Source organism: Gadus chalcogrammus, chromosome 14 (genome assembly GCF_026213295.1).
Source record: "Gadus chalcogrammus isolate NIFS_2021 chromosome 14, NIFS_Gcha_1.0, whole genome shotgun sequence".
Classification (NCBI taxonomy): domain Eukaryota; kingdom Metazoa; phylum Chordata; class Actinopteri; order Gadiformes; family Gadidae; genus Gadus; species Gadus chalcogrammus.
This window is the reverse complement of record NC_079425.1, coordinates 20,693,831-20,715,329: the sequence shown is the minus strand read 5'-3', so window position 1 is coordinate 20,715,329 and position 21,499 is coordinate 20,693,831. Positions and strand designations below refer to the sequence as shown.

The window sequence follows — 21,499 nt, the reverse complement described above, 5'->3', positions numbered from 1 at the left end:
GTCTAAATATATCAACACAAACACAAACATCAATGGTCAACAATGCAGATTATTTTATTATTGTAACTTGAGACTGTGTCATTTGACAATCTTGTTGAAAATACACATCTATGTAAAACTGTTTTTAATATCGGTATGTGTTGTGTTTAGATCGTTCATCATAGCCCTGTGTGTCAAACGTTTTTCTTAATATTGTTTTAAGCGTGTATGCTAACGTAAGTGTGTACAGTTTTTAGGAAGCCCTTTGTATATAAATCATATTAGAATAGACAGAACATGGGTGCAGACACCAACAAACACTTGTTATTTCAACTCAGGATAGAGATCAGATCAGCCATCAAGAGTTAGGTCAAATTAAAGTAGGACAACAGGATCTAAAAACGCATATGTAACTATATTATGTATGTATAAATATAGCATAAGATATCGCAGAGGGATTTACCCACTTCACAGCTACAAAATACCTCGTCAAGAAAATGTCAAAAAGTGTATTGATACTCAACGTAAACTAATTTACTCATTCTTCGAATGACTCAGGATTGTAAGGGTGTGTCTTAATACCCCCCCCCACCCCCTCTCTGTTGTGAATAGTTTGAACTTCCTCAAAGTCCAAAATACCAAGCTTCATTCAGCTGAAACATCAGCGTGAGTGCATGCAATTTTTCACTGGCTTTTCTTATTAGCCAGGATGTTAAATAGACTACAACCTTATTATCAGCTTGAAGGAATAGAAGGAAAATGTACATATGTATGTGACCTTGCAATGGATTTAATGGAACATCATTTTCTGATACTAAATGCATTCACTTAATCACAATCACCCTCAATAACATAATCTTAATTTAATCATGGATTTATATTGTCCATCACTTTAATAATAAATAATAACAAATGTAATATCAGTCAATCAATGTGAATTTATGATAAGGGAAGGTTTGAAGGCGAGGAAATGATAAAGGGAAGTTATGGTTTGGTAACAGTAACAGGTTTTTGAAGGTTAGGCAATGTTGAAAGAAGGTTTGGTTCCGGTTAAGGTTATGGTCAAGGAAAGTAAGGTTATGGTCAGAGGATGTTAAGTTAAGGTAATGTTATGGTGAGGGGACGATTGTTTAGGGTAAGGTTATGGTAAGGGGGAAATTATTTAAGGTAAGGTTATGGTATTGGAAGGTTTGGTTATGGTGAGAGAAGGTTTGATTAAGGTAAGCTTATGGTAAGACAAAGCTTGGTTAAGGTTAGATAAAGGGTCGGGTATGTTTGGTTAACGTAAGTTAAGCTAAGAGGAGGTTTGGTTAGGGTAAGCATATGATAAAGTAGGATTTGGTTATGGTTAGTTAGCAGTAAAGGGTGGTGTGGTTAAGGTAAGGTTATGGTATGGTTTAATTAAGGTTATGTAACCATAAGGGCCGGTTTGGTAATGGTAAGGTTATAGTAAAGGAAGGTTTGATTAAGGTTAGTTAACAGTAAGGGGAAGTTTTGTTTGGGTAAGGTAATGGTAACAGGGGGATCGGTTACAGTAAGCTTATGGTAAGGGAGGCTTTGTTATGGTTAGGTTATGGTAGGGGGGGGGGTGTTATGGTTAGATAAAGGTACTAGTAGGTTTGGTTAAGGTTAGTTAGGATAAGCGGAGGTTTGGTTAGGGTAAGGTTATGGTGAGGGAGACGCCTCATCCAATGAGGACGGGACGCTACGCCCTATAAAGGAAGGAATCGACGTCCCATAAAGACAGGACGCTACGTCCCATAAAGACAAGACGCTACGTCCCATAAAGACAGGAGGCTACGTCCCATAAAGACAGGACGCTACGTCCTATAAAGGAAGGACGCTACGTCCTATAAAGGCAGGACGCTACGTCCTATAAAGACAGGACGCTACGTCCTATAAATAAAGAATGCTACGTCCCATAAAGACAGGACGCTACGTCCCATAAAGAAAGGACGCTACGTCCTATAAATAAAGAATGCTACGTCCCATAAAGACAGGACGCTACACCCTATAAAGGAAGGACGCTATGTCCCATAAAGACAGGACGCTACGTCCTATAAAGGAAGGACGCTACGTCCCATAAAGACAGGACGCTACGCCCTATAAAGGAAGGACGCTACGTCCTATAAGACAGGACGCTACGTCCTATAAAGGAAGGACGCTACGTCCCATAAAGACAGGACGCTACGTCCCATAAAGACAGGACGCTACGTCCTATAAAGGAAGGACGCTACGTCCCATAAAGACAGGACGCTACGCCCTATAAAGGAAGGATGCTACGTCCTATAAAGACAGGACGCTACGTCCCATAAAGGAAGGACGCTACGTCCCATAAAGAAAGGTTGCTACTTCCCGTTAAGACAGGACGCTACGTCCTATAAAGGAAGGACGCTACGTCCTATAAAGGAAGGACGCTACGTCCTATAAAGACAGGACGCTACGTCCTATAAAGACAGGACGCTACGTCCTATAAAGGAAGGACGCTACGTCCTATAAAGACGGGACGCTACGTCCAGGAGGACGTGACGCTACGTCCAGGAGGACGGGACGCTACGTCCAGGAGGACGGGACGCTACGTCCAGGAGGACGGGACGCTACGTCCTGTGAGGATGGGAGGCGTGGCCATGAAGGTAGGTCGTCAGGAGGTCGCTAGTAGGCGTAAGGCGGGGGCTTCACGAAGGGGGTGTAGGCCGCGGCGTAGAGCACAGGGGCGTCAGGGGTGAGGGTGTAGAGGTCAGGGTGCCCCCCCTCCTCCTGGTTAGGCTGGGTGGGGGGGTGAGGCACCCGGGACTGGTCGGAGGCGTGGTGCTGCCCCTCAGGGTGGTACTGTGGGGTGTGCATCACCGGCTGGGTCAGGTAGGGCTGGGGGAGATCACATGACATGAGGTCGTTAAGCTGCCGCATCTCATTTAAGTTATGGCTTGGATATATGGATTATGGATACATCAATATGGACTTTTCAATGGCTTGTAACTCCTGGGCCGTATTATACCTTCAGTATGTCTTAACGGCTGATTCTTAACTAATGGTAGATGGTAGGGGGGTTTAGTGATACGGTGTGTGTGTGTGTGTGTGTGTGTGTGTGTGTGTGGTGTGTTGTGTGTGGTGTGTGGTTGTGTGTGTGTGTGTGTGTGTGGTGTTTGTGTGTGTGTGGTGTTTATATGAAGGTGTGATAAGTGGTTAGATGTTTATGTTACATAAAGGGGAGAGGGGTAAGGGGAGTCAGGGTTAGGTGTGTGTGTGTGTGTGTGTGTGTGTGTGTGTGTGTGTGTGTGTGTGTGTGTGTGTGTGTGTGTGTGTGTGTGGTGTGTGTGTGGGTGTGTGTGTGTGTGTGTGTGTGGTGTGTGTTTGTGTGTACCTGCATCGGGTAGGTGGGTTCGGGTCAGGGTTAGGTGTTTGTGTGTGTGTACCTGCTGGGTTAGGTGTGTGTGTGTGTGTGTATGTGTGTTTGTGTATGTATGTGTACCTGCATCGGGTAGGTCATCAGTGCTGGGTGGGGTTGTAGAGGAAGTGGGGGGGGGTGCCGGGGATGGAGTCACATGGAGGGACGGCTTGGGCTGCAGAACATATCCCAGTACAAACAGTTAATAAAGCCTAAATATATCAGAACACCCTGTTAATAAAGACTAAATATCCAAAATACACCTTAATATAGACTAGGGGCACTATTTTAACGGTCTGAAATGCAAGTGAGAAGCGCCAAGCGCAAGTAGCTTTGTGGCCGGTTCTACGGCGACTTTGCTATTTGCTGGCGCAAAAATGGCTCTTGACTCTTCACTCTAGCTAGTGCCAGCTCCCATCCCCTTTAAGAGCCATGAGCGCATTTGAATCTGACGAGTTGATATTTTGACAGCGCGTCTACAGTCTCCGATGAGACAGATGCACATGAATTTCAAACTTCAAATGGCTCAGTTTTTGGCCAAATAATATGGCCTAATTCACGCATGGAATAAGGTTTTCTTCCACAACTTCAGAGTCCTCAAATAAATGTATGATATATGCAATACATTATAAACATTGTTTCTTATCAGTATTGTATGGATTATCGTTATCGACTTGGGTTCCTAATATGCATGTGTCCCACCGTTAATATACATTGCCATGGACTGTATTATGTGTAACGTGTTTATGCGTGTAGTTAAATAGATGGACGCACGCGCGCGCGCATTCATTAATTATTTTACACCTACACACACGCACGCCCGCATTCATTCATTCTTTTTAACACTCACTCGCGGTAAAACAATCTCACGATAAAATACTCATCTATCCTAAAAGTTATGGGCATGTACAATATGTCTGTGTCAAGAAAATATGTGTTTGCTGTACGGTGTTTGCAGATGCATTGATTTAAAAGTACAACTTATTACCGCTGTATCAGCTGTTCTTTCCCAAATAATTTACCAAGAATGTGGGGCTAGGTAGATGAGAGAAGCAAAGTGTGTGCGCAAGGTGCCCCAGCAACATTATGCATGCGCCCTTAAAATAGCATCTGAACAACCCGCCACTGACTTTAAACCAGGTATTTCCTGGTTTGTGGTGTGATTTCTGAAAATGCAAAATAGCACCAGGGAACGTTTGTGCCATAACACGCCTCCTCCTTTCGCCGAACCGCCCCTTGGGGTGCAAGATCATTCCCTAATTTACCGACGCGTGGCGCAGGAGGGAAAAGAACGCTCTGCGCCAGTTACAAACTAGCAACAACGACACATGCGCCAGTGAGAAAGTAAATTGCGCCGGATGCAAGACGGGGCCCTAGGTGTGTGCAGCGATGACCCCGTCTAGGATGGGTGCATCCCACAGTAACATACACAGTAATTAAGTAACCTAAAGATAAAACGACATATCCCAGAACACAGTTGGTATCGACGTAATCTTGGATCGAGCTACAATGTGTGAACTTCTCGGGGCTGAAATGGCAAAGAGCCTGGCCCGGAAATGACGAATGCAAGTGGCAGAGTAACTCATGTTTCCTGTTGTGTTAGAGAGATATTCTACCCCAGAAAAGTGCCATGATTCCTGCACAAAGTAAAAAGGTGTTCAATGTCAACTTTAGGTACACCGACTAAGAAGAATAGCTGTAGGCCTACACTGGTCACAGACTAGCTGGAGGGCTAAGCTGGTAACAGACTAGCTGGAGGGCTAAGCTAGTAACAGACTAGCTGTAGCGCTACACTGGTAACAGACTAGCTGTACCGCTACACTGGTAACAGACTAGCTGTGTGGCTACACTTTATTCAATAAATAAACTGGATTAAATGTCTCTTAAACTAATCTATCCAATTATAATATCAAAAATTACTATAGGATATCAAACAAAATCATATGTTCTCGACTGCTGGATTCGTTATTATTCTTTCGTTTCATATAATTATAATGCCAGGGTCTACGCAATATGCACACTGTAGAATTTTGAGATTCTAAAGGATTTGTTATAATTTGTTCTTCGATATAATTATGTAAATAAATAGCTATGATAATAATAATGCCATAGTTGCCATTTTTATTATATAATTATATACTGAATGTATATATATATATATATATATATATGGGGTAGTCCAGCTCACCAGGTCCTTGTAGGCTCCAAGCAGTGCGGCGGTGATGATACCCAGGCTGACAGCAAGGATGTTGAGGCACACAGAGGTCCAGAGCAGCCGGTGGAGGTGGACCACATCCCAGCAGCTGTTCACCCCCTCGAAAATACGGTACTGCATAGCGGAATAGCTGAGAGCAGACAATATAATGTTAATACATTATATTACATTGTAATACATTGATAAAGTGTGTTAATACCTATCACATTTGTAGCAGCAGTAACAGCTGTTGTGCCTGACTTTCATCCTGCATCCTGTTCCTTGTTGCGAGGGACAGTGAATCTGAGGAGGGGGAGGTGAGGGTGGAAAATAACAATGCTTATCAATCATTGATATTTAAAATAACAATGCTTATCTATCATTGATTTTTTTCTGCATGGCAAAAAGAAAAGTTATGTTCACAAATTAATTAAATGGCAATTGTTTTTTCTCACTCATGTTTCGATATTTTTTTATAAAGTACGATTTCCTATTCTACGATTATGATACATTGTTTATTACTTGCGCGGGTTTTTTGACATTATTTTGACATGGAGGTGATTCACATCTTGTGGCGTCTCTAACTGATTGGACAAAGAGTTCCTACAATTATTTTGTGGTTGAAATCAAAGTCTAAAGCCTAAGTCATCGAGATCAAGAGGTTGGAGTAGTATGACTTGCTGAACTTGACGGTACCCTATCCAGGATCTGTCTGTTTTTATTGTTTTCTGTCTCATCAAATGATAATACTTTCAAGCTTAAAAAATCATGCAACATATTTGTCCTGTAGTTCTTTACATAGCCAGTAGTGTGATACGTAGGCTAGTTCCATTTAGAGCACTGGTAACCGGATTTGGTAACCCTAAAAGTATTTATCATGATCAAGGTGATACAATCCAATGTTGCTTTGAAAATGCGCACAAAAGTGAGACGGATTACGTGATCCTCGATAGCCAAAAATGGGATTTCCAAATCTAAAAAAAATACATTCTTGTGGGCCCAGAGCGTCTGGTGGTCATTAGACAGTACTGCATGCTTTGAGAGTGTGTTGGATCGGATCGGTTCAAATCAAATCTAAAGAACTGTCAAAGCATGCAGTACTGTCTACTGACCACCAGAAGCTGCACGGCCAGGAAACATAAGATCACAACTGTAGAGACGCCCAGTGTTGCAACTTTAGAGCGTGCCCTTCCCCACTTGAGGGAGCTCTTCTCTCAACCATTAATTTCCCCATCAGGGGTTTCTGTGTTTCCAGTAGAAGGCATATTATTACTACCTGTGTGTAGTATTGTGGTGCAGTACTAGTACCTCTGTGTAGCATTGTGTTGTAGTATTAGTATAGTACTACTACCTGTGCGTAGTATTGTGTTGTAATACTAGTACCTGTGTGTAGTATTGTGTCGTAGTACTAGTACCTTTGTGTAGTATTGTGGTGTAGTACTAGTACCTGTGTTGTAGTACTGTGTTGTAGTACCAGTACCTGTGTGTAGTATTGTGTCGTAGTACTAGTACCTGTGTGTAGTAGGTGTCGTAGTACTAGTACCTGTGTGTAGTACTGTGTTGTAGTACTAGTACCTGTGTGTAGTACTGTGTTGTAGTACTAGTACCTGTGTGTAGTTCTGTGTTGTAGTACTAGTACCTGTGTGAAGTATTGTGTTGTAGTACTACTACCTGTGTGTAGTATTGTGTTGTAGTACTAGTACCTGTGTGTAGTATTGTGTCGTAGTACTAGTACCTGTGTGAAGTATTGTGTTGTAGTACTACTACCTGTGTGAAGTATTGTGTTGTAGTATTACTACCTGTGTGTAGTATTGTGTTGTGGTACTAGTACCTGTGTGTAGTATTAGTATAGAACTAGTAGCTGTGTGTAGTATTGTGTTGTAGTACTAGTACCTGTGTGTAGTATTATAGTACTAGTACCTGTGTGTAGTATTAGTATAGAACTAGTAGCTGTGTGTAGTATTGTGTTGTAGTACTAGTACCTGTGTGTAGTATTAGTATAGTACTAGTACCTGTGTGTAGTGTGTTGTAGTACTGGTACCTGTGTGTAGTAGGTGTTGTAGTACTAGTACCTGTGTGTAGTATTGTGTTGTGGTACTAGTACCTGTGTGTAGTATTGTGTTGTGGTACTAGTACCTGTGTGTAGTATTAGTATAGTACTAGTACCTGTGTGTAGTATTGTGTTGTGGTACTAGTACCTGTGTGTAGTATTGTGTGTGGTACTAGTACCTGTGTGTAGAATTGTGTTGTGGTACTAGTACCTGTGTGTAGTATTGTGTTGTGGTACTAGTACCTGTGTGTAGTACTGTGTTGTAGTACTAGTACCTGTGTGTAGTAGGTGTCGTAGCCGTATCCCAGGGTACTTGGGTAGAAGTCACAGCTGCCGTCCAGCAGCGGCTGAATGTCCTGCACAACAGCACACCTCAGGTGAAGTCATGTGACGTGTGATGGGGAAGTCATGTGACGTGTGATGGTGAAGTCATGTGACGTGTGATGGTAAAGTCATGTGACGTGTGATGGTGAAGTCACGGGACGTGTGATGTGAATAATAAGGAGGTTTGATTACTGACAGTGATGGTGAACGTGTGGTTGTGAACGTCTGGTTATTAAGGTGTGGTTGTTAAGGTGTGGTTCTGAGGTGTGGTTGTGAAGGTGTGGTTATTAAGGTGTGGGGTATTAAGGTGTGGTTGTGAAGGTGTGGTTGTGAAGGTGTGACAGTGAAGGTGTGACAGTGAAGGTGTGACAGTGAAGGTGTGACAGTGAAGGTGTGACAGTGAAGGTGTGGCTGTGAAGGTGTGGTTGTGAAGGTGTGGTTGTGAAGGTGTTTTTGTGAAGGTGTGGTTGTGAAGGTGTGGTTGTGATTGTGTGATATTGAAGGTGTGGTTGTGAAGGTGTGACAGTGAAGGTGTGCCAGTGAAGGTGTGGTTGTGAAGATGTGCCAGTGAAGGTGTGGTTGTGAAGGTGTGGTTGTGAAGGTGTTTTTGTGAAGGTGTGGTTGTGAAGGTGTGGTTGTGATTGTGTGATATTGAAGGTGTGGTTGTGAAGGTGTGACAGTGAAGGTGTGGTTCTTTGGTGTGATAGTGGAGATGTGTTTGTGATTGTGTGATATTGAAGGTGTGTCTGTGATCGAGTGATAGGATTGGTGTGACGGTGAAGGTGTGGTTGTGAAGGTGTGGTTGTGAAGGTGGGGTTGTTAACGTGTGATACATACTATCCACTCGCCAGCGATCACCCCGTCGAAAATGGCACAGAAGAGGCAGCAATGACTCCGAGACTGATGAAGATTATAGCGGCTATCAACTGGAGGTGGAGAGGGGATGGGGAGAGGAGATAGGAGGGGTTGGAGAGAGGAGAGGGGGAGAAGAGTAGGAAGAGGTGGGGAAGAAGTGGAGAGGAGAGGGGAGGGGGAGAGGAGAGGAGGAGGAGAGGTGGAGAGGATAGGGAAAGAGAGACAAGACATACTAGTCAACATAATATCATACGTCATATGTTATATAACATAACACCTGTGACGCTGCTACCTGCATGACTGTCATAGGTCAAAGATAATAATATATTATATATTGATTTAATATAATATAAAAACAGTAATAATAAACATCATTATATAATCTTTATATATTTATACATAAAAATAATAAAATGTAAATGTATTTCTTTTATTTGTATTTAATATATTATAATACAGGAGCTAGAGTTTTGGTTCAGGGTAAAGGGTTAAAGTGCTGCTGGGTTAATGTTCTGCTGTATCCCCATGGCCTGCTGGGTAATAAAGTGTTCTGCTGTAGTGCTACAAGGTGACCCAGAGGAGCGTCTGAAATACATCCAGAAGCTATCAGACCAGGGAGGGAGGTGATTGACCCAGCCGTCTAGCACCGCAGCCCGGGTCAGTGGAGCCGGGCACAGGCCCCGGAACACTTCCAACGAGAAATTAATTGTCCGTTGTTCGTACAGACAAATTGGCAGATTTGTGACCAAATCATAGCGCCAATTTGGTCTTCGGACACAGCAGGGAGCTCTGACCAACTAGTCCAATACACAGCGTCCTTCCATTTGTCATCGATTCCACGTGAATGATTGGTCTCAGCTCAGACTACATTGTTCCCTCCTTGGTTTAGATTTAGTTTGAAGTATGTACAACCAGTCCGTGGCCCATCCCTGGATCCTTTGGAGCTCAACATTATATAATGATCAGCTCTTTTGTGGGAGTTATTTTCCAGTGCTCTTGGGGGCCCTCTGGTGGCTATGTGGACCCTAAGCAGGTGCTTAGCTGCGTATGTGTGGGGCCAAACCTGTTCACAACTCTGATTACTAGTGTTGACATCAATCCAGTGTCCAGTGTAGATAGGCTTGGAGCAGCAGTGAGATGCCTTGCTTGAGTCTGCATGTGAGTGTGCCACTGTAGATAAGGGCGGTGTAACATACACCAGCGTTGCTACGGTCATTAAAATGTAACAAGCAAAGAAGCTGACAAGACGCACAGATGCCATGGACTGAAAATCTCTCTATCCCTGTCTATCGCTCTCTCGTTCTCACTCTCTCTAACTATCACTCTATCTCTCTATCGCTTAATCACTCTCTCTGTTGCTCTCTATCTCTCAATCACTCTTTCTCATCAGTGTCTCATCAGTGTCTCTTTATCTCTTTCTCCTCTCTTCTTTCTCCTTCTCTTACAGTATAGTATTGTAAAATAAATGCCATACCCTCTCACACTGAATCAGTATGTTTGTAAATGCACTAACATTTCGGCTGCACCGTAACATAAGATTGGGACATGAGCACGCAACACCTCATTCATTATTTACATACCACACAAACACACACATGTGCGCACAAACACACACACACACACACACACACACACACACACACACACCACACACACACACACACACACACACACACACACACACACACACACACACACACACACACACACATACATACCCCTTGTTCTCTGTTTACTTCAGTTTATATGTGTTCACCTCTAACTGATATATGCTAACAGGTATAACGACTAAAAATAACTAATAAGTTGTTAAACAAACTTAAGTCAACACTAGAATCGAGCAGTGTTCAACATTATAAACACAAAGGGGAGGATATTATATGTTAGGTAAATATATATCATATATAATCTTGCAATATTTGCTTTATATATAATTTATATGTAAATATATATTATATATATCTCACAATAAAATATATATATAATTATATAATATCTATAATATATTTAGTAATATAATATGTTGATTTATTATATCATACTTATTATAATAAATGGTTTACATAGTATATAAAATATATATATAATTATACGTATATATAATATCACATATAATTATATTTATTAAAGAATAGATAATTTATCCCTGACAAGGACCACAGTTAGGGTTAGAATTGCTCCAGGAGTCCGGTATCAGGATGATACTGGAGATGTGCAGGTCACCTGATCACCTGATCACCTGATCACCTGATCACTGGGTCACCTGGGCTGAGAATACATTAGGGTTTTTTTACACATGGGTGGGGTTCTACCCACGGAGCTCAAAGGACTGTTATAGTTACATGGGAGATGCTACATGGTAGCATTCTTACAGAGCATCTTGCATTGGCATCCCAAATGTCAATGTAAACCATTTGAGAAAATCATGAATGAAGCAGGCCTTAAGGGTCTTTGCCTTACATTGCCAGACCCATTCGCAAATACATATTTGTCTGGCACCTCTCAGTTAAGTTTTCATTTCCAAGGGGCATTATCAACGAGGGCTGAGGGTTCACCAACTCACCGGCTAATATCAACCCCCGCAATTCTAATTGTATTACGCAATAGTATAGATCTTGTATAGTAATCATATCAAACATGCCCCATATTAGATCAATAGTTGTGATTTGCCCGCCCTGGGCCAGGTCTGCTGGAAATCTGTCTGACAGGAGGAGGGCCAGATGCATATGTCACAGAAAATAAATCAAGAGCTAACAGATTTGTTTCGTTACCATGCAAGAAGACACCAGTCTTTAAGAAGACAGTTCCTCCTTCTAGAAGACACCATTCTTTAGGGAGACAGTTCCTCCTTCTAGAAGACAGCATTCTTCAAGAAGACAGTTCCTTCTTCTAGAAGAGACTAACCTTTAAGAAGATAGTTCATCTTCTAGAAGACACCAGCCTTAAAGAGGACACTTCCTCCTTCTAAAAGACCCCAGTCTTTAAGAAGACAGTTCCTTCTTCTAGAAGACACCAGTCTTTAAGAAAACATTTCCTTCTTCTAGAAGACACCAGTCTTTAAGAAGACAGTTCCTTCTTCTAGAAGACACCAGTCTTTAAGAAGACAGTTCCTTCTTCTAGAAGACACCAGTCTTAACGAAACAGTTCCTTCTTCTAGAAGACACCAGTCTTTAAGAAGACAGTTCCTTCTTCTAGAAGACACCAGTCTTTAAGAAAACATTTCCTTCTTCTAGAAGACACCAGCAGACACTACAGGTATTGGTGGACCCTCACCTTCAAGTGTAAAGGAGCAGGTCGGTCAGGGGTCAGGTATTGGTCCGGTAGCATGTTTAGCAACATTTCAGCTGGGATCACCTGAGCCTGCTCCTGGTACTCTTATTCCAGGGAGCTCTGCTCCAGGTATCTCTGCTCCAGGTATTTTGATATGAGTTACAGGTATGTCCTTTGCATAGGTGGCTCCAGGAGAAGCAAAATGATCAGACCGATCCTAATATAATCTACCTTCACATGGTCGGTCAAGTGACCATGCCAGAACCAATCCAGGGCCAGATAATCTGATTGGCTGCTTATTCCTGAAGGATGATGTCATCAGGCATCTATTCGGTTCCAGCTGTAACCCGATTCTCCAGTACCCCCTTGTAGGTCAGAACCTCAATGTGAGTCAGAACCTCAATGTGAGTCAGTACCTCCATGTCAGTCAGTACCTCCATGTCAGTCAGTACCTCAAAGGAGGTCAGAACCTCCATGGAGGTCAGAACCTCCATGTGAGTCGGTACCCAAATGTAGGTTCAGTACCACTTAAGTCAGTTCCACCATGTAGTTCATTACATGTAGGGTCAATACCTCCATGTAGGTCATAACCTCTAGGTAGGGTCCGTACCATTATGTAGTTCAGCACCATGTAGGTCAGTACCTCCATGTAGGATCAGTACCACTTAAGTCAGTTACTCCATGTAGGATCAGTACCACTTAAGTCAGTTCCTCCATGTAAGATCAGTAGCTCCATGTATGTCAGCACCATGTAGGTTGGCTAGTTTCTCTTACACATGTTGGCCCCTGTATCTGGTAGGTAATATTACTGGTACCTGTATCTGGTAGGTTCTGTTAACCTGTTGGTACCTGGACCAGGTAGGTACTATTACTGGTACGTTTTGTAGTAGTTCAGAAAGACCTGTAGGAACCTGGACCAGGTAGGACTCACCATGTGCCGTCTGTTCTCCTGGAGGTGCATCCCAACGAGGCCTAGGAACGCTCCAAAAGTCAACTGGAAGAACAGGAGAAGGCAGCTTTACACATTGTTCCGTACCCTAATGGTGTTTTCGAAATGCCTCGTACACCAACCAAATGATTGGCACGAGTTGACCTAATTTCCAGGCTTGTAGCACTTATAGCGTTCCTGTTTGAGTTTGCGGGCATCTCTACAAGAGTCAGGGAAAGACAGTCATTGGCTAGTCATTGTTATTGTTAGCTACATTAGCCTTTTTATCAAACAAACAACAACACTTTATATTGTATTGCACGAACAGCAAGACTGTGCAATGGATAAATTGGTGAACGGATTAAAGCAGCAATGTAACCAAGTGTGCAAGAGCATTTGAAATCAACATTAAAATGACCAACGTGGCACAAATACAAAGAAAAATCATCTCATTATGGGCGCAGCCATCCTTTATTTTGTCAAGTCGTACAGTTAACATCGCTGAACTTGGTGGACTCTCAGAAAGGTAATTGGGAAAGGTTAAAAGGGGGCTTTGACTAGTGGACGTTGTTATGATCGTACATGTAGAATAACTACTTTAACTAGTGGATGTTGTTATGACCGTGGATGTAGATTAACTACTTTATGACGACTACATGGCAGCAAAATAACCACTAGTAGATTCATTCTCATATTTTATTGCTATACGAGTGGAGTTGAAATCTTGCAACTAACTGTCATACTGACCAACAGCTCTACAGATGTTTGCATTCATGTCAATAAATCCTTTCTGTCTGCCCAATAAAGGACTGTGATGTTGGGGTTGGCTGAGGAAGGCCTTACTCACTATGACTCCGGAGTAGTAGCCGGATACCGCTACGTTGTCGGTGAGTGTGGCGCAGACCAGACCTACCACCAACACCACCAGGGAGAGGGCGAACAGGACGCCGGTGAGTTGGTGAACCCTCAGCCTCCGCTTGTTAAAGCATTCTAGAGAGAGAGAGAGAGAGAGAGAGAGAGAGAGAGAGAGAGAGAGAGAGAGAGAGAGAGAGAGAGAGAGAGAGAGAGAGAGAGAGAGAGAGGAGAGGGAGAGAGAGGGGAGAGTGTGGGATGAGAGGGGGGAGGAGGGAGAGAGACAGACAGACAGACAGACAGGACAGACAGACAGACAGACAGACAGACAGACAGGACAGAGAAGAGGAGGCATATTAGCGAGAAGTCTGGATGTCAAGGACATCAAATGTTTGGTCGAATGTATTTTATTATTAATTGCAAGAACATGGGTAGTTTACGCTAAAAAGATAATTAAACAATGGAATCTCTCTTCCCGTGCGCTCGCAAACACATACACACAGGCACGCGCACACACTCTATCTATCACAACACAGATCCTGAGAAACGTAGCAAAAGCAGACGGTGGGACTAAAGACACCTGCCGGGTGGTCGTCGCTGTTAGCTGCCTGGGGGGTCGTCTGGAGGGTTCTGAGGGAGGGTCTGCTGGGTGGTCGGCTGCGTGGTCTGCAGGGGGGTCTGCAGGGGGATCTGCAGGGTCGCCGGCGGCTGCATTCCATGCACGATGATTTCCCGATTAGGGAAGTAATAACAAATCCAAAGTAACAATAAAGTAGTCCTACGGTGTTTAGTCGAGACCTTCGGTGCCTTTGACGATCAATGCATCCCCCGTGGTCACGTCGATGCAACGGGTAGCCTACGAAGTTACCTCAGATCTGCTTCCGATATCGATACGTCACCACCGATACCTCCGCACCGGTCCACTTCTCAATCTGTCTTCAGCCAGCCGACGCTAAAGGGACGCTACATTATGGACGTATTCCTTGAATTGCTCTTCCAAGTAGACGGGACGTAGAGAGAGAGAGAGAGAGAGAGAAGAGAGCGAGTGATGAGAGTGAGAGAGAGAGCGAGAGAGAGGCTAGTAAACAATGAGATACTAATTAAGTAAATTGGTTGTTTACTGCAGGGGTGTGTGTGTGTGTGTGTGTGTGTGTGTGTGTGTGTGTGTGTGGGTGTGTGTGTGTGTGTGGTGTGTGTGTGTGTGTGTGTGTGTGTGTGTGGTGTTAAATAACATTCATTAAAGCCTTAAATGATTGGCATCATTACAGGTGTAGTGTGGAGAATTAAGTGGCAACTAGTGGAACAGACTTGGAAGAAATAGAATATAATATTCTTCAATATGTTTTAATAAGGGAAAAGTCCCATGGTCATATGACTCATTGTGTTCTCGTTACCTTGGAATCACAATTTTACATCTACATGCTTTTCTAATTTCAGCAAAAAAAAAATCTGTTTCGGGCCTAAAGTACGATTTTTTTTAATTTTACGGCCATTGTAAGTTCAAATTCTGTCAGAAAAATTATCACAGAAATTACAATAAAAAAGTGAATATGATAGGCCTACGAACTCTTAAGACGTTGTACTTTAAACATACTTTACACATGACTTTGATGGGTTTGCATGGAAATAACATGAGACTTTACAGCTTTTGGTGTGAACGCACACTAACAGCATCGGCATAAGTTTATTGGCTCTCCAGCCTAATTAATACTAGCTTGCGACTAAAACAACTTGCTATGAAACTTCCCTTAAAGAGCCCATGCCATTAAAATCACATTTTTCCTGTTGTTTGTTAAATAACATAGGTCTGAATAAGTTTGTGAGCTGTGGTAAGTTTGAAATCTATGCAGTTTGTCTGCTGAATGCAATAGGCAATGAAAGGAAAAAGGCAGAAGAAATGAGCCGATCTGGATAAGGTGACACTGTGACGTAGCGTTGTCAAACTATTATTCATGGCCCTGCCCACTTGGTTGGTTCGTAACCACCCACAAGAATTCTGAAGGAGTCGTGATTGAGCTAGTGCTAAATGCTAATACGTGTATGGTAGTTGCTTAGTTCGTAGTAACAGGCTAGTTACAGAATTTTGAATGCAATGGCAGAACGACATCGAAGTACATGAACTGCGACATGCTGCCTGCCGCCGGTTGCCGCGGCGCGAGGCACCACCGCCGTGAAGCACCACCGCCCGGCAGCGGGCAGCCGGGCGGTGGTGCCTTGCGCCGGCAGCAGGCAGCGCGCGGTTCTGTCTACTACAGATTGATGTGGAAGTGGAAGAACCAGAGACGTCGGAGAACCTGACGAAGTCCTTTGTGATTTATTATATCGTCTGGACGTGCACACAGCTTTTGGCCGTGATAATATGTATTATTTGATATAGATATCTATATTATATGATATTATTTAGATATAGAGCTCCAGGACTGTAACGCAAGTGTTGTACACTTCCTTGTTATTTGGATAACCGTTCTGCTGTTGGTGTGATGGCATAACACGTCGGACTCTCGTCTATGGTATTTCTACAACTAGACCCGTAGTGGGGGTTATCTCAGCCATGGTTGAGAATGAATTGGGGGAAAGGAACTTTGGCTTTGACTCCTGAAGTCATGAACCACGACATGGAGGAGAAAGGGATTGTTGACCGCGGTCGTCTCCCGCCGGAGCCTATGGACCACCGCCTCGGCTTCAGGATGCGGTGATTAGCGCTGACCGCTGCCGAGGCGGCGGGAGGCAGGGCTCAAGCGGGATACATTCGCGGCCAACAATCCCTTTCTCCTCCATGTCGTGGTTCATGTAGCCTACTTCAGGGAGTCAAAGCCAAAGTTCCTTTCCCCCAATTCATTCTCAACCATGGCTGAGATAACCCCCACTACGAGTCTCGTTGTAGAATACCAGAGACGAGAGTCCGACGTGTTATGCCATAACACCACGCAGAACGGTTATCCAAATAACAAGGAAGTGTACACACTTGCGTTACAGACCTGGAGCTCTGCTCTATATCTAAATAATATCATATAATACATAGATATCTATATCAAATAATACATCACGGCCAAAAGCTGTGTGCCCGTCCAGACGATATAATGAATCACAAAGGACTTCGTCGGGTTCTCCGACGTCTCTGGTTCTTCCACTTCCACATCAATCTGAAGTAGACGCGGTCGTTGGAGATTCATAATAACCTATCGTCTGGAGGCTCACACAGCTTTTGGCCGTGATAATATATTTATATTATATGATATAGATATCTATGTATAATATGGGTTTCTAAGAGCCATTGCGATACATCCACCGTAAACAGAGCGCATGGTACCGTGGCTACAAGCTGCTCAGGGCCAGGTGATAATATTATATATATGATATAGATATCTATGTATATATGGGTTTCTACGAGCCATTGCGATACATCCACCGTAAACAGAGCGCATGGTACTGTCAGTGGCTACAAGCTGCTCAGGGCCACACCCCCACCCCCCTCCTTGACCTGCCTTGACACGCCCACCGTATACAGAGCGCATGGTAGTGGCTACAAGCTGCTCAGGGCCACACCCCCGTACCCCCTCCTTGACCTGCCTGACACGCCCACCGAAACAGCGCGTTGTGGGGAAGCTCATGTGCGACTGTTCGGAGTGACTGTAACTCTGCACCACAGCTGAATTTCGGGGACGTCTTTGAATACTGTGTTTGTGGCCCACTAATACCTATATTAAAGCATCATAAAATAGAATGGCATGGGATCTTTAAATCTCTAAACCCTAACTACGAAAAATCATTCAACTGACCTAACCACAGACAGAAAGGTACGGACTTTGTTATAATTTAACTATTATTTTAATAAACAGAATATTACATGTAAGTGTACAAAGTAATCAGTGGTTTTTGAGGCTTCACTGAATATAGAATTGGGAGATATAACACACACACACACACCCACACACACACACACACACACACACACACACACACACACACACACACACACACACACACACACACACACACACACACACACACACCTCAATCCAGTTGGCGGAATGCCGTTCATTAATCTCATTTCTTTCTCTTTCTCAAAAATGTATTTCACTCGAGATGCAGTGTATTCGTTTGATTCCTTATTATCCATTGACCGTCCCTTACGTCCTACCTGTGAGTGTTTACTGCCACCTTACGGTCAGAAAGGTGCATCGTCCTGGTGTCAGCCACAACCCAACAGGTGTTGATAATTAAATACCGGGGGAGAAAGTAGACAAGCCTCCCAGCCGCATTACAGGCCACCGTGGTCGTTGGAAATGGGACGGGGTAATCAGTTGGATTCAATTTGCAACCTCACTACTCGATGCTACTAGTTTTACACACATTTAAGGTATGGGAAAGCTATACTTTTATGTACGTTGGCCTGGGTCAGTAGCTTTTGTGAGGTGGAAAGATCTATAATAAGATCTGTAGAAACAGGATATGAGGTATGAAGGGTTAGTTTGTTTATTTATGACAACTTCATCCTGCGACCAGACAGAAGAAGCAGAGGACAGAGCAACCCAACATTACAATAATGTACTGAGTCAGAAGAATAGTTTGAAGACAGGTATGAAAACCCTTAGAACAGATGGAAGAACAGGGAGAGGAACATTTAGGAAAAACACTTAGAACGCTATTTAAAAGAACGCTAAAAAAACCACTTTGAAGTTCTCTTAGAACGGGTAGAAGAACATGTAGAAGGTGGGGGTGTCCTTTGTTTATCTCTGGCCGTGTGCCAGCTCCAGCCCCAGGCCAAGGTCAGAGACAGGGTACCTGCAAAGCCTATCAGCCCACGTCACATAACATATCACCAAACACCGTCATTAGCGGCCCGCGATAAACCACAGACGTCAACTCTTCAGGTCTACTTTGGGCAGCGTTGGTGAGTGTATGTTCAAATGTGTCTGAGACATGCACCTGAAACACACCTGAGACATGCTAAAAACAGACCTAAACATTAAAACCTGCAGAACGCTTAAGCAAACCTAAAACACACCTGAAACACGCCAAAAAACAAGGCCTGAAACACACCTGTAACACGCTGAAACAGCCCTTTCAGGCCTCAAACACACCAGAAACACACCACAAACTCACCAGAAACACGCCTGAAAGACGCAGTGGAGCTCGAGAGAGGAGAGGGGGCTTAGGAGAGGGGTCTAGGATAGGAGAGAGGAGATCAAGGAGAGGAGGTCTAGGAGAGGAGAGAGGAGATCAAGGAGAGGAGGTCTAGGATAGGAGAGAGGAGATCAAGGAGAGGAGGTCTAGGAGAGGAGAGAGGAGATCAAGGAGAGGAGGTCTAGGATAGGAGAGAGGAGATCAAGGAGAGGAGGTCTAGGATAGGAGAGAGGAGATCAAGGAGAGGAGGTCTAGGATAGGAGAGAGGAGATCAAGGAGAGGAGGTCTAGGATAGGAGAGAGGAGATCAAGGAGAGGAGGTCTAGGAGAGGAGAGAGGAGATCAAGGAGAGGAGGTCTAGGATAGGAGAGAGGAGATCAAGGAGAGGAGGTCTAGGATAGGAGAGGGGGTCTAGGGGTGGGGGAGGAGGTCCAGGAGAGGAGAGGAGGTCCTGGAGCAGAGAGAGGAGGTTCAGGGGAGGAGAGGAGGTTCAGGGGAGGAGAGAGTAGATTCAGGGGAGGAGTGGAACTCGAGGGGAGGAGATGAGGCCCCAGGACTGGAGAGAATGCTCTGTTTTTCTCTTGAGGGAAAATGGCCAACAGGTTTGGGAGTGTTATCCTCTATGGTGGTGGGCTCTGTCATTGGCGTTCGGCTCCCCATGCGAGGGCGGCGGTGTGTTGGGGAGTCAAACCTATGGCGTTTATGCTAATGAATGACAGCGCACCACGGCGACTGTAATGCCCGCATCAGAGAGCAGCTGTTTGGGTAGAACGTATCAGGGTTTTTCTGCTTGATGAAAGGAGATCTATTCTTAACTGGAGTCTGCTTGCTAACTATCAGCAGATGAGATCAGTAAATGATAAATGGCCATCACTTTGTCTACTATAACCCATTATGGATTAATATATATATGTAACCAGCCTTGTCGTGAGGTAACTAGAGCTCTGCTGTGAAAAAGGGGAATCACTGAAAGGGCCAAGTAGACCATATGTCATAGTAGCGATAATAAGAGACGCACTTTTCTCTTCTTCTGTCTACATGACAACCAGACATGTACTGTACATATACATTGATAGATATCCATGTTTGTAGGTCACAAAACAATGGGTAGTTGTAGTTGCCAAATTAATATCAATGGGTGGAGAACATAAACCGTTTCAACATTCATAGAAAACCTTCATCTCAAGGTGAGGGCTGAAGGACATTGTTCTCTGAGGACTTCCGGCTTGAGAGAGAGTGGTCCTTATCGTATAAATACAGCATGCCCAACACCAAACCCCCTGAGAAGAACCAAGGAGGAGAGGAGAAGGAGATGCAGTAAAAGTTAGTTGGCAAAGTGGGAACGTCAGACTCCAGAGCCCAGCAGAAGAAAGGAAAGAAAGAGTTTAAGAAGGATTTTGTGTTGAGGCCGGTTCTGTGCAGAGCGAGACATGGCCGCCTGAAGGAGAAGAGAACGTGTGGCCAGCGCTGTGAAGACTTTGGACGTTTTGTCTGGAACTCAGACAATGGGACCTTGTTTGGCAGAACTCCCGAGAAATGGGGTAGGAGCGGAATCAGACTTGATATTATATTGATCAGGGGTGTGTAGACCTCTTCCCCTCAGGACCCAACCACGCCCTCAGCACACTCTGAGCACACTGGGATGAGTGATCTTTAACAGTTTTCAGAGTGTTCTGTGGGTTTCCGGAACCGTATACATCTGGACCACAAGCCAATTTGAGCCCCGATGCATAGCTTAAGAAATGCTAGATAGATAGATTCTCTCTATAGATATCATGATATCATTATGTATTTATTTATTATTGTATTATTTTTTTATGGTTATTTTACAGAAGTGTTGAAGATGACATATTATCACCAGGTGTGATGTCAGAAGAGGCAGTTTTTCAAAACTGCTAGAAGTGGCTAATCACACTCACACCTGGTGGTATAATATGGCACCTTTAAGTAGTCCACTAACTCAGCGGTTAATAGATGGATCACAGAGTACAATCCATTGCTTCTCGCACACACACGCACAGATACAAACACACACACACAGACGCCCTTGTGGAGGTCAGTGTGTGTGTTCAAGTGTGTGTATTCAGTGTTCACGAGGTGAAGATAAACTAAGGTGTGCGATAAGGAATAAGCTTGGCCTCCACAGAGGACACCTTGACCTGCCGTAGAGAACACACAGCCTAATGATGAAGACATCCTCACACACCAGCTTCCACTAGCCTCTGACCGTTGAGGTCTACAGCTACACATTTAGCAGACTGCTATGGTTACCGTAGCTCAGGCTCTCACCAATGTGTCGTCACGGTTGCCTTAATGTGGTCCCTGACTGGTTTGTTGCTATGGTTACCGTAGTGTACATCAGCCTGTACTACGTGGCGTTCTACGTGGTGATGACGGGGCTCTTCTGCCTGGCCATCTGGACGCTGATGTACACCCTGGACCGTACACTCCGGACTACCAGGACCGACTGCCCTCGCCAGGTATACAGTATACAGTACATGGTGTATATCATAAAGCATACATTATATATACGGTA

The 21,499-nt window shown here is 44.0% G+C and overlaps 2 pseudogenes; one reads left to right on the top strand and one right to left on the bottom strand.

Annotated features, from left to right (window-relative positions):
- Window positions 1–2,631: 2,631 nt before the first annotated feature.
- On the bottom strand, window positions 2,632–14,551 carry LOC130403709 (transmembrane protein 255B-like; annotated as a pseudogene).
- Window positions 14,552–20,290: 5,739 nt separating this feature from the next.
- LOC130403708 (potassium-transporting ATPase subunit beta-like) overlaps window positions 20,291–21,499 on the top strand; it is a 4,335-nt pseudogene continuing 3,126 nt past the window's right edge.